This window comes from Scyliorhinus torazame, chromosome 24 (genome assembly GCF_047496885.1).
Source record: "Scyliorhinus torazame isolate Kashiwa2021f chromosome 24, sScyTor2.1, whole genome shotgun sequence".
In the NCBI taxonomy this organism is placed as follows: domain Eukaryota; kingdom Metazoa; phylum Chordata; class Chondrichthyes; order Carcharhiniformes; family Scyliorhinidae; genus Scyliorhinus; species Scyliorhinus torazame.
In genome coordinates, this window is record NC_092730.1 from 50,861,163 (window position 1) to 50,873,900 (window position 12,738).

General features: G+C 45.3%; 1 non-coding gene across 1 annotated transcript; it reads right to left on the bottom strand.

The window, feature by feature from the left end:
* Positions 1-6,042: 6,042 nt before the first annotated feature.
* trnag-ucc (transfer RNA glycine (anticodon UCC)) lies at positions 6,043-6,114 on the bottom strand. The gene has a single exon. It is a non-coding gene; the product is annotated as a tRNA-Gly (tRNA).
* Between the last annotated feature and the right edge of the window lie 6,624 nt (positions 6,115-12,738).

Genomic DNA, 12,738 nt, shown 5'->3' on the forward strand with positions numbered 1-12,738 from the left:
TCTCCTCTGGAGGCATGGGTCCGAATCACACTGCTGATATTAACTTTTCCTGCACGAGGTTACATTTCTCCAGCAAAATGTTCACCCCAGGAAGATCCAATGCCTCCCATTCACCGGGGAAGAGGCGGCCTCAGGACGTGAGAATCCTGCTTAAATTGGCACAGAAAAACCTAACAGGAAAAGATCAGTTATTGACTGGATAATCAGATCTGTGACTCTGGCACTCAGATACAGGGTTCAAAAATAGTAAAAGCACATCAAGTTTGAAATGAAATGACGATGAATATAGAATTTAAATCGCTTTGTGCATTCCACTGAAACAATTTACCATTTCCTCCGAAGCAAAGCTTATTTTATCAAGTCAATGTGCTTCTTAATTCCTGTTAAATTTTGTTTCCTTGCTGATGTAAAATCAAAAGAAAGACTTTTTGTCCCTTGGTTTTATATCGGGATCACTGGGTCAATTTGATTCTTTCTGGTTTGGTGGCGTCCACTGCGAACAGAACAATAGATATAAGTGAGCAGTCTTTACAAATAGAAGAGTCGAGCACAAGGGCAATGCCGCTATGCAGATTCTTCATAAAATCCTGAAAGAGAAATAGAAAATGTTGGATAACTCGACTGGTATGGCAACATCTGTGGAGAGAGAAAGACAGTTACAGTTCCGAATCCAGTATGAAACTCCCTCCCATTCTCTGTTTCCATCTCCATAGCTGCTGCCAGGCCTGTTAAGGATTTCCAGCATTTTCTGTTTTTATCACGGGATTACACGCCAGCTCTAGGCGGCTGTCATGGGCACGGTGGGCGGAATGGACTCATCCTGATCTGTAACCATTTTATGATTCTCTAAACAAGAGTTAGCAACGGGAAGTATCCAATTGGAGAGTTGCACCCTGGCGTATGTAATCTCCCTCCACAGATGCTACCGGTGCTACTTTCACAGACATGTAGCCGAAGAACACCTCCAGTGGACAAAACAGAAGGAAATTCATCCAGTGGAGGCGACAGAGAAGGATTGTGGAAGAGGTCAACTGAGTCACCTCGACTGTACTGTGGACAGCCGAAGAACTGATGTCAAGGAGCGGTTAAGCTCCAAACATGACCTTCGCCCCTCCCTCCTTTTCCTCCAAACTGCTCCTGAGTTCAGTCAATGGGACCATATCGATCGCACAGATGTTATAAAGTCCTTGCAGGGCTCGGCGGGGGTTTGAACCCGGGACCAATCGCATTTTGCCGATCAGAAGACCTTAAGCGAGAATCATACCCCTAGATCAACGAACAAGCCGGAGATCAGTATTCCGCTGAAACCATCTTACCATTACCTCCCAAGCAAAGCTTATTTTATCAACTCAACTGACTTCTTAATTCCTGTTGAATTTGGTTTGGTTGTTAAAGTAAAATCAAAAGGAACTCCCTTTTGCCCCTTGCTTTCCTTATCGGGATTATTGGGTAAATTTGGCTTTTTCTGGTTTGTTGGCCTCCACAGGGAACAGAACAATAGACAGAAGGGACAAGTCTTTGTAAATAGAAGCGCCGGGCACGAGGGCAATGCTGCTATGGAGATTCTCCACAAAATCCTGAAAGACAAATAGAAATTGCTGGACAAATCGTCTGGTATGGTAACATCTGTGGAGAGAGGAAGAGAGTTACTATTCCGAATTCAGAATGACCCTGTTTCCCATTCTCTGTTTCGCTCAACCCAGCTGCTGCCAGGCATGTTGGGATTTTCCAGCATTTTCTGTTTGTATCACGGTACTATACGCCAGCTCTAGGCGATTGTCATGGACACGGTGGGCGGAATGGACTCACCCTGATCTGTTACCATTTAATGATTCTCTAAACGAGTGTGAGCAACGTGAAGTATCCAATTGGAGAGTTGCATCCTGGCGACTGGAATCTCTCTCCCCCGCTGTTTACGGTGCAGCCTTCACAGATACTTAGCAGAAGAATCCCTCCAGTGGACAAACAGGAGGAAATTCACCCAGTGGAAGCGGCAGAGGAGGGTTCTGGGCGAGTGCATCAGTGCCTGTCACTGTCTGTAAGTGTGCAATTCTACCAGTCAGTGTCTGTGACTGTGAGTGTATGAAAATGAAATGAAATGAAAATCGCCTATTGTCACAAGTAAGCTTCAAATGAAGTTACTGTGAAAAGCCCCTAGTCGCCACATTCCGGCGCCTGTTCGGGGAGGCTGTCACGTGAATTGAACTGTGCTGCTGGCCTGCCTTGGTCTACTTTCAAAGCCAGCGATTTAGCCCTGTGCTAAACAGCCACACGCTGATTGGAAGTATCAGCGTGTGTAAATGTCTGTGAGTTGTGATTGTAACTGTTAGTATCTGTTAATGCCTGTTAGTGTGTGATTGTAGCTATCAGTGTATTTCAGTGTATGTGAGTTGTGATTGTATCTTTCAGTGTTTGATACTGTGTGTGAAGGTACAATTGTATCTGTCAGTGTGGGTTACTGTCTGTAAGTGTCTGATTGCATCTGTCAGTCTCAGTTCTTATCTGTGAGTGTGATTTACCTGACAGATTGTTACTTTCTGTCAGTCTCAGTTGCTGTCAGTATCTGTCAGTGTCTGAAAATACTGCAAATTGTTATTCGTCCTCTCCACAATGCTCATAATTGAAAACAGACACTTCTCTAATTGTTACAGTGCTCCAGGAGATCCGACACCCAGACTATAGAATTGGTGGATTCTATGGACTACTTCATGCAACATTATTTGTTTGTCTCTGAAATCCATTCTCCCTCCTGTACTCGTCCAGATTTCACTTAAAAACATTTCTGCTATTCGTCTTAATATTGATCCTCAAGATAAACACTTCCAAATTCTACCAACTCCATTGGGAAATACATGAATATAGATTGTTTAAATTTTACTTACTTCTAACACCTCTCAGTCCTGCCGATCACATTCTATCACCGGTTCTTCATGTTGACCTGTTTCTGCAACACCGACAGTTCATGTGAATCTCCCCCGCTCTGTTGCGGTTCTGTGTCGTGGCCAATAGATGTCAGCACACTCTGGTGGAACGAAGTTCGCAGGTCAGAGTGACACACAACTGATAACAATTGTTTATATTATATTGAACTTGGGACGGCGGGATTTATGAGAACATAATATTTGGTGATGATCTTTTCTTATATTTTGGTTGTGTTGAATCCGTCAACATGTTGTATGTGGGAGTGAGGTGCATTCGCTCTGCCCTTCTCTGGTCCCGTTTGTAAATGGGGGGTTCCTGTCACTCTCAGGTAATGAGTGAGAGTGAAAGAGACAATCTGAACCTGACAATCTTCGTCACTATATGTGCATGTGGATACGTTTACAGTGGAACCGCTCCTTGACACCAGTTCCTCGGCTACCCACAGTACAGTTGAGGTTACCGGGATGACTTCTCCCCTAATTCTCTTCAGCCAGCTCTCCAGGATGAACCTCCTCCTGTTTGTAGACGGGAGGGGTTCTTTAGCTACTTGCCTGTAAGAAGATCGCGTATTAAAATTCAATAAAGTAAAGGAGTTGTATCATGTGGTTAATGAGATGCACAATAATCCATTGTACTCTACACACGTGGAATGAAATCCCATCCTCGTCTGTAATGTGTCTGTTGTGTCTCTGTTTGGTCCACTTCATGAGCAAAAAGTAAAAATGCTGTGATTTTTAGCATTTGTTCAAGGGCTTGGAGGGTGGCGATTTCGTCCAACACTGTCCATGTTGATACCACGTTATAAAAAGGTGAGAAAGTTACTTATTTCACTCCCTGCCCTAATTGCGCATAAATCCTGAGTTCGAAATTGCTTCTTCCTCTCAATTTGAAACTCACAAAGTCGCGCAAGAGATAAGTTCATAAGGTATAGGAGCAGAATTAAGCCATTAGACCGATCGAGTCTGCACGCCATTCTATCATGGCTGAGTTGTTCCTCATTTGCTACCTACAAAGTTACAGATGAAGTGGTCGATTGCAATATCAGCCAGAGCACCTCCTCCCGAGAACACACGTCTTTGGAGCGGGAGTAGGCAATTTAGCCTACTGAGCCTAACACCTTCCAGGTGATCCTGGCTTATGCCATCCTGGCCTCAACTCCACCATCCTGCCCGTTCTCCATAACCCATCAACTCATTACCAATAAACATCTCTCTAACCCCCCCCTTAACTTTACTCACTCTCCCTGTATGCAACGCACCCTGGGGTAGCGAAGTCCACAAAATCACAACCCTTTGGGAGAAGTAGTTTTTCCTCAAATCTTTTTAAATTTGCAATCTCTTATTCTAAAACTATGACCTCTCGATTTAGAATGCCCCATAAGAGGAAGCATCAGCCCCACGTCTACTTTATCCATACCTTTTGGCATCTTATACACCTCAATTAGATAATTGCGCATAGATTCTGAGTGAGAAACTGTTGGCCAGTCTTCCTCAGTTTGAAACTCATGGTGTCGCGCAAAATCATCCGATACAACTATTACTGCGATGGCCGGGATCCGAACCCGGTACAACTGCTTGGAAGAAAGCTGTGCTGACCACTGCACCACCATCGCTGCATTTCCAAATTTGAACACCAGGTGGAATAGATGGAGGCCGATACTTTCCATCTGTTCATGGATGCAAAACGAGTGAAGACCCGTTAACTTGCGCGCTTGTGGGCCGCGGTAAAGGCGATCGACTGATAAGCTATTGTGTTCTGCACACGTGGGTTCGAATCCCATCCTCGGCTGAAACGTGTCTGCTATGTCTCTGTTTGGTCCATGTCACGAGCATAAAGTAAAAATGCTGTGATTTTTATCCACTGTTTCCGCGAAATGTGACTCATTTTTCCAAGGTGGATCCACAATCACTGATGTGACAGTCTATTACAAGTTGTCAGGCCAGAATGCATCCAGTTGGGTTAGAGGACCGAACGGAGGCAGACGTGTTTGGGGCTGAACCGCTCATTGACACCAGTTCTTCTTCGGCTATCCACAGTCTCGGCGAGGTGACCGGGCTGACTTCTCCCACAATTACCTTCTGCTACCTCTCCTGGATTAATTTCATTCTATTTGTCCACTGGAGGAGTGCGTCGGCTGCTTGTCTGTGAGAAGATCGGACATTAATGTTTCATGAAGTAAAGTAGTTGTACCACGTGGTTAAGGGGCTGCACAATAATCCTTTGCGCTCTGCGCACGTGGGTTCGAATCCCATCCTCGGCTGAAACGTGTCTGCTCTGTCTCTGTTTGGTCCATGTCACGAGCATAAAGTAAAAGTGCTGTGATTTTTAGCTTTTGTTTAAGGGCTTGGGGGTGGTTAATAGTCGAACACTATTCATGTTGAAATCACATTACAAATAGGTGAGAAAGTTACTTATTTAACTCACTGCTCTAATTGCGCATAAATTCTGATTTGGAAACTGTTTCTTCCCCTCAGTTTGAAACTCACGAAGTCGCGCAAAAGATACGTTCATAAAATATCAGGAGCAGAATTAAGCCATTAGACACATCGAGTCTGCCCCGCCATTCTATCGTGCTGATATGTTCCTCATCTGCTACCGACAATGTTTCAGATGAAGAGGTCGATTGCGCTTTAGCCAGAACACATCCTCTCTGGAAAACAAGACTTCGGAGCTGGAGTAGGCAATTTAGCTTCGTGAGCCGAACACATTTCATGTGATCTTGGCTGATCCCATCCTGGCCTCAACTCCACCGTCTGGCCCGTTCTCCACAACCCTTCAACTCCTCACCAATAAAAATCTCTCTAACACCTCATGAAATTTACTCAGTCTCCCTGCATCCAACACACTCTGGGGTACCGAATTCCACAGACTCACACCCTTTGCGAGAAGTAGTTTTTCCTCTACTCTTTTTTAATTTGCGATCTTTTATTCTAAGGTCATGACCTCTCGTTTTAGAATGCGCCACAAGAGGAAGCATCAGCTCCATGTCTACCTTTCCGGACCTTTTGGCATCTGATACACCTCAGTTAGATAATTACACATACACTCAAGTGAGAAACTGTTGACCAGTTTTTCTCAATTTGAAACTCACGATGTCAAGACATCCGAGCTAACAATTACTGCGATGGCCGGGAATCGAACCCGAATCAACTGCTTGGAAGGCAACTATGCTCACCACTATACCACCATCGCTTCATTTCCATCGTTGAACACCAGTTTGAAACGAACGAGGCAGATAATTTCCATCAGTTCATGGATGCAAAACAAATTGAGTCGTATTGGCGTCTGAACCAGTGGGACGAAGTGGCCGCGTGACTAAAGCGATGGACTGTTTATCTTTCGTGCTGTGTACACGTGGGTTCGAATCTTGTCCTCGTCGATTTTTCATCCACACATTTTTCGGAAGTGGAATTCAGTTTTCCACGATCGATCTGCAATCACTGATGTGACAATCCTTTCCAGTTTGTCAGGCCAGATTGCATCGAGTTGGATTAAAGGGAGGAATGGAGGCAGACGTGTTTGGGGCTTAACCGCTCATTGCCACCAGTTCTTCGGCTCCCCACAGTGCAGTCGAGGTGATCGGATTGACTTCTCCCATAATTCTTTTCTGACGATTCTACTGGATGAACTCCCTCCTGTTTGGACACTGGAGGGGTTCTTCGGCTACTTGTCTGTGAAAGTAGCACCGGAAGCAGCTGTGGAGAGAGATTGCAGTCGCCAGGTTGCAACGCTCCATTTGGATGCTTCACGTCGCTCAGATCTTAGACTCTCAATACCTTGGTGTGAGGAACAGGTAGAGTGGGAATTCGCTCCTTGTTGATTGGTGAAAACTGACCAATGCAGCTTTGAGCAGCTCCTTTATGCCCTGCGGCTTGGAGAAGGGTGGCACTCAGATACAGGACTCTGGCGGGGGTTGAGAAATAGGAAAAGCATCACTACGCCGAGGTCCCAAGTTCGATCTTTTTCTGGGTAGTTGTCCGCGTAGAGTTTACACATTCGCCCCGTGTTGGCGTGGGGTCGCCCCCATCACCCAAAGATGTGCCAAATAGGTGTATTGAACACGCTAAATTGCCGCTTAGTTGGAAAAAATGAATTAGGTGCTCTAAATTTATTTTTAAAATAAATAAATGGGAAAAGCAGATCTAACTTGAAATGAAATGGCGTTGAAGATATAATTTAAATCGATTTGTATCTTCTATCGCAACGTGTTCGGATGGTTGGGCGGCCAAAGGCGCTGTGTTAAAGTCGAAGCCTACTCTGGTGCTCTGGGTTCGAATTCCACTCCTGATATGGACTTGTGTTCCACGAGGTTACATTTCTCGAGCAAGATTTTCAAACCTGGGAAGATCACATACCTCCCATTCAAGGGAAATCCTAGGTCTCAGGACATGCCTAACCTGTTGACATTTTACAGCATTTTCTCCGTGGTTCCCTATGTTGTAATGCTGTCTCCTTCATTCCTGGGACAAATGTCGGGATGATAGGTATTTGCTGCAAAGCCAACAGGGACGTGCGTTATGTTTACTTTTGGTGTGAGTGAGAATGTATACAGCAGAGAACAACCTCGAACTAGGGCTAATGGCCCAGCACGGTTCCGCTGCGGTCCTCTGCTCCTTAAACCAGGAGCTACGGCATTACTGCCCTGCGGTAGCCAGACAACTATGCACTTCCTCATTTTTTCTTTCACCAAGAACACACGTTTGAGCACACTGACTCTGGTCAGTATCGTTCAGATATTTTAGTTTCGTGCTGGATGGTTAGTCTGTGAAGGATCTGTGATTTATTCTGTGCCGTTGTTCTGATGGGAAAGTGGGAGTGACTGGAAACAACTTCACAGGAGGAAGTTCGTGGCGGCAGTTTCACCTCGCTGGGAACATTGATCAACCTGTTACTGATTTCATCAAACTTTGCCTCAATCCGATCCCAAACAGACTCAACCACGAGGAGAGTGGCGCAGCGGAAGCGTGCTGGGCCCATAAACCAGAGGTCGATGGATCTAAACCATCCTTTGCTATTTGTATTCTCACTCACACCAAAAGCAAACAAGTCGCTGTCACCCAGCAGCACATCTGCCGTTTTGTTTATTAGTATCAAAGTTTTGCTTTCAGTCCGATCCGCTCCTCGACACCTGTTCTTCAGCTACCCACAGTACAGTCAAGGTGACTCAGTTGACTTCTCCCAGAATGATCTTCTGCGGCATCTGCTGGATGAAATTTCTCCTGGTTGGACACTGGAGGGGTTCTCCGTCTACTCGTCTGTAAAATCAGCATCAGGAGCAGCTGTGGAGAGAGATTCCAGTCGCCAGGTTTCAACTGTCCAATTGGATACCGCACGTTGCTCAGATCTTTGAATCTCAATGCATTCGTGGGAGGAACAGGTAGAGCAGGAATTCGGTCCTTGTTGATTGGAGCAAACTGATCAATGCAGCGATAAAATGCTCCTTAAGCCGCTGCGGCTTGGAGATGCATGGCACTCAGATACAGGACTCTGGCTATGGTACAAAAATAGTAAAAGAACATTTAGTTTCAAATCAAATGACGATGAAGATAGAATTTAAATCGATTTGTGCACGGAGAATATCTTCGGCCGCAAAGTGTCAGGATGGCCGAGCGATCTAAGGCGCTGCGTTAAGGTCGCCGTCACCTCTGGAGGCGTGGCTTCGGATACCATTCCAGAGATTGAGTTTTCCTCCAAGAGATTACATTTCTCCTGCAAAATGTTCAACTCAAGGAAGATCCAGTACCTCCCATTCAATGGGGAAGCGGTGACCTCATGACATGAGATTCCTGCTTAAATACGCACAGCAAGACGCAACAGGCAAAAGCCCAGTTAATGACTGCATAATCTGCACATAAACTCTGATTGAGGAATAAATATTGATTCCTCGACTCCGGGGAAAAATCGTCTTCTCTTGTGGGAAAATGTCTGGCTGGTTGGAGTGTTCACATCCGTCCAAGAGGGGAAGTTGGGGACTCGGTTTCTATTGCGATTCATTGCTCGATAAAGATGTATTTCCTTATTGGCCCCCTGTGAGGTATTACTGGAAATCGTTGTATATCTATATTGCCCCTCTGTGGGGTACTACTGGAAAGCGCTTCGAGTCCAGCATTGACAAAGGGTCAATGCTGGATCAACTTCCTCCTGCTTGGAGATTTTACATCATGTTCTCTGTGGATCTTTGTTTGTGAACTTTACAGTGTTGTAATGCTGTCTCCTTAATTCCTGGGACAAATGTCGGGATGAGACTGCAAGCAAGATTCTGATAGGTATTTGTTGCAAAGTTAACAGAAACGTGAGCTATGTTTACGTTTTTGTCAGTGTGAATGTAACTGCAGAGAATGGCCTCGATTCCTCGACCTCGGTCTAATAGCCCAGCACGCTTCCGCTGCGGCACTCTGCTCCTTAAACCAGGAGCTACAACATTACTGCCCTGCGGTAGCCACACAACTATTCACTTTCTCATTTTTTCTTTCACCAAGAACACGCGTTTGAGCACACTGACTCTGGTCAGCATCGTTCAGATATTTTACTTTCGTGCTGAATGGTTGTTCTGTGAAGGGGATGTGATTTCTTCTGTGACGTAGTTCTGATGCGGAAGTGGGGAGTGACTGGAAACACCTTCATGGAAGGAAGTTCGTGGCGGCAGTTTCACCTCTCTGGGAATATTGATCAACCTGTTACTAATTTCTTTAAACTTTGCCTCAAGTCCAAGCCCAGAGGCATTCAACGAGGTGCAGAGTGGCGCAGCGGAAGCGTGCTGGGCCCATATCCCAGAGGTCGATGGATTGAAACCATTCTCTGCTATTTATACGTTCACTCATTCGAAAAGCCAACAGTTTGGTGTCACCCAGCTGTACTCCTGACTATAACTTTATTAGTATCAAAGTTTTGCTTTCAGTCTGATCCGCTCCTTGACACCTGTTTTTCAGCTACCCACAGTACAGTCGTGGTGACTCAGTTGACTTCTCCCAGAATCGTCTGCTGCCGCATCTCCTGGATGGAATTTCTCCTGTTTGGACACTGGAGGGCGCCTTCGGCTACTTGTCTGTGAAATCAGCTGTGGAGAGAGATTCCAGTCGCCAGGATGCAACTTTCCTATTGGATCCTTCACGTCGCTTAGATCTTAGACTCTCAATACCTTCGTGTGAGGAACAGGTAGAGCGGGAATTCGGACCTTGTTGATTGGGGCAAACTGATGAATGCAGCAATGAGAAGCTCCTTAACCACCAGCGGCTCGGAATAGGATGGCACTCAGATACAGGCCTCTGGCTGGGGTTCAAAAATCGTAAAAGTACATCTAGTTTGAAATGAAATGACGATGAAGGTGGAATTTAAATCGATTTCTGCACGGAGCATATATTTTGCCACAACGCGTCAGGATGGCCGAGCGGTCGAAGGTCACAGTCTTCTCTGGTGGCGTGGATCCGAATCCGCCTCCTGATATTGACTTTTCCTCCACGAGGTTACATTTCTCCAGCAAAATGTTCAACCCACGAAGATCAAATGCCTCCCATTCAATGGGGAAGCGGCGATCTCAGCACAAGACATTCCTTCTTAAATTCGCACAGAATGATCCCACAGGTAAAAGCCCAGCCAATGACTGGATAACCTGTTCAGTGACTCTGGTTGAGGAATTAATAATGATCCCAGGACTCCGGGTAAAATCCTTCTTCCCTTGTTGTATATAGTCTGGCTGGTTGGATTGTCCGCATCCATCCGAGAGGGGAAGCTGGGCACTCAGTTTCTATTGTGACTTATTCCTCGATAATGTTTTATTTCTTTATTGCTCCCTTGTGACGTATTACTGGTTATCGTTATAGATCTATATTGCCCCTCTGTGTGGTACTACTGGATAATGTTTCGTGTCCAGCTTTGACAAAGTGTCACCTGGACTCCAAACGTTAGCTCTTTTCTCTCCCCATAGATGCTGCCAAAGCAGCTGAGATTTAGAACGTAGAACATAGAACATTAGAGCGCAGTACAGCCCTTCAGCCCTCGATGTTGCGCCGACCTGTGAAACCACTCTAAAGCCCATTTACACTATTCCCTTATCGTCCATATGTCTATCCAATGACCATTTGAATACCCTTAGTGTTGGCGAGTCCAATAATGTTGCAGGCAGGGCATTCCACACCCTTACTACTCTCTGAGTAAAGAACCTACCACTGACGTCTGTCTTATATCAATCTCCCCTGAATTTAAAGCTATGTCCCCTCGTGCTAGACATCAACATCCGAGGAAAAAGGCTCTCACTGTCCACCCTATCCAATCCTCTGATCATCTTGTATGCCTCAATTAAGTCACCTATTAACCTTCTTCTCTCGAACGAAAACAGCCTCAAGTCCCTCAGCCTTTCCTCATAAGATCTTCCCTCCATACCAGTCAACATTCTGGTAAATCTCCTCTGTACCCTTTCCAATGCTTCCACATCCTTCCTATAAAGCGGTGACCAGAATTGCACGCAGTACTCTAAATGCAGCCGCACCAGAGTTTTGTTCAGCTGCAACATGACCTCATGGCTCCGAAACTCAATCCCTCTACCAATAAAAACTAACACACCGTACGCCTTCTTAACAACCCTCTCAACCTGAGTGGCAACTTTCAGTGATCTATGTACATGGACACCGAGATCTCTCTGCTCATCCACACTGCCAAGAATCTTACCATTAGCCCAGTACTCTGTCTTCCTGTTATTCCTTCCAAAATGAATCACCTCACACTTTTCTGCATTAAACTCCATTTGCAACCTCTCCGCCCAGAGCTGCAGTTATCTATGTACATGTAAAGGTGTTACAGTTAAAAAAAGCTAACTACAGGGGCATGAGGGAGGAACTGACGAAAATCGACTGGGAGCAGAGCCTAGTGGGAAAGACAGTAGAACAGCAATGACAGGAGTTTCTGGGAGTAATTGAGGACACAGTACAGAGGTTCATCCTAAAGAAAAGAAAGGTTATCAGAGGGGGGGGGGGGGGGGGTGGATTAGGCAGCCATGGCTGACAAAGGAAGTTAGAGAATGCATCAAAGCAAAAGAGAAAGCCTATAATGTGGCAAAGAGTAGTGGGAAGTCAGAAGATTGGGAAGGCTACAAAAACAAACAAAGGATAACAAAGAAAAATAAAGAAAGAGAGGATCAAATATGAAGGTAGGCTAGCCAGTAACATTAGGAATGATAGTAAACGTTTCTTTAAATACATTAAAACAAACGGGTGGCAAAAGTAGACATTGGGCCGCTCCAAAATGACGCTGGTAATCTGGTGATGGGAGACAAGGAAATAGCTGAGGAACTAAATAAGTACTTTGCGTCAGTCTTCACAGTAGAAGACATGAGTAATATCCCAACAATTCAGGAGAGTCAGGGGGCAGAGCTGAATATGGTAACCATCACAAAGGAGAAATTGCGAGAGAAACTAAGAGGTCGAAAAATTTCCGGGCCCAGATGGGCTACATCCTAGAGTTCTAAAGGAGATAGCTGAAGAAATAGTGGAGGCATTAGTTATGATCTTTCAAAAGTCACTGGAGTCAGGGAAAGTCCCAGAGGATTGGAAAATCGCTGTTGTAAATCCCCTGTTCAAGAAGGGAACAAGGAAAAAGATGGAAAATGATAGGCCAATTAGCCTAACCTCGGTTGTTGGCAAGATTCTAGAATCCATTGTTAAGGATGAGATTTCTAAATTCTTGGAAGTGCAGGGTCGGATTAGGACAAGTCAGCATGGATTTAGTAAGGGGAGGTCGTGCCTGACAAACGTGTTAGAGTTCTTTGAAGAGATAACAAATAGGTTAGACCAAGGAGAGCCAATGGATGTTCTCTATCTTGAC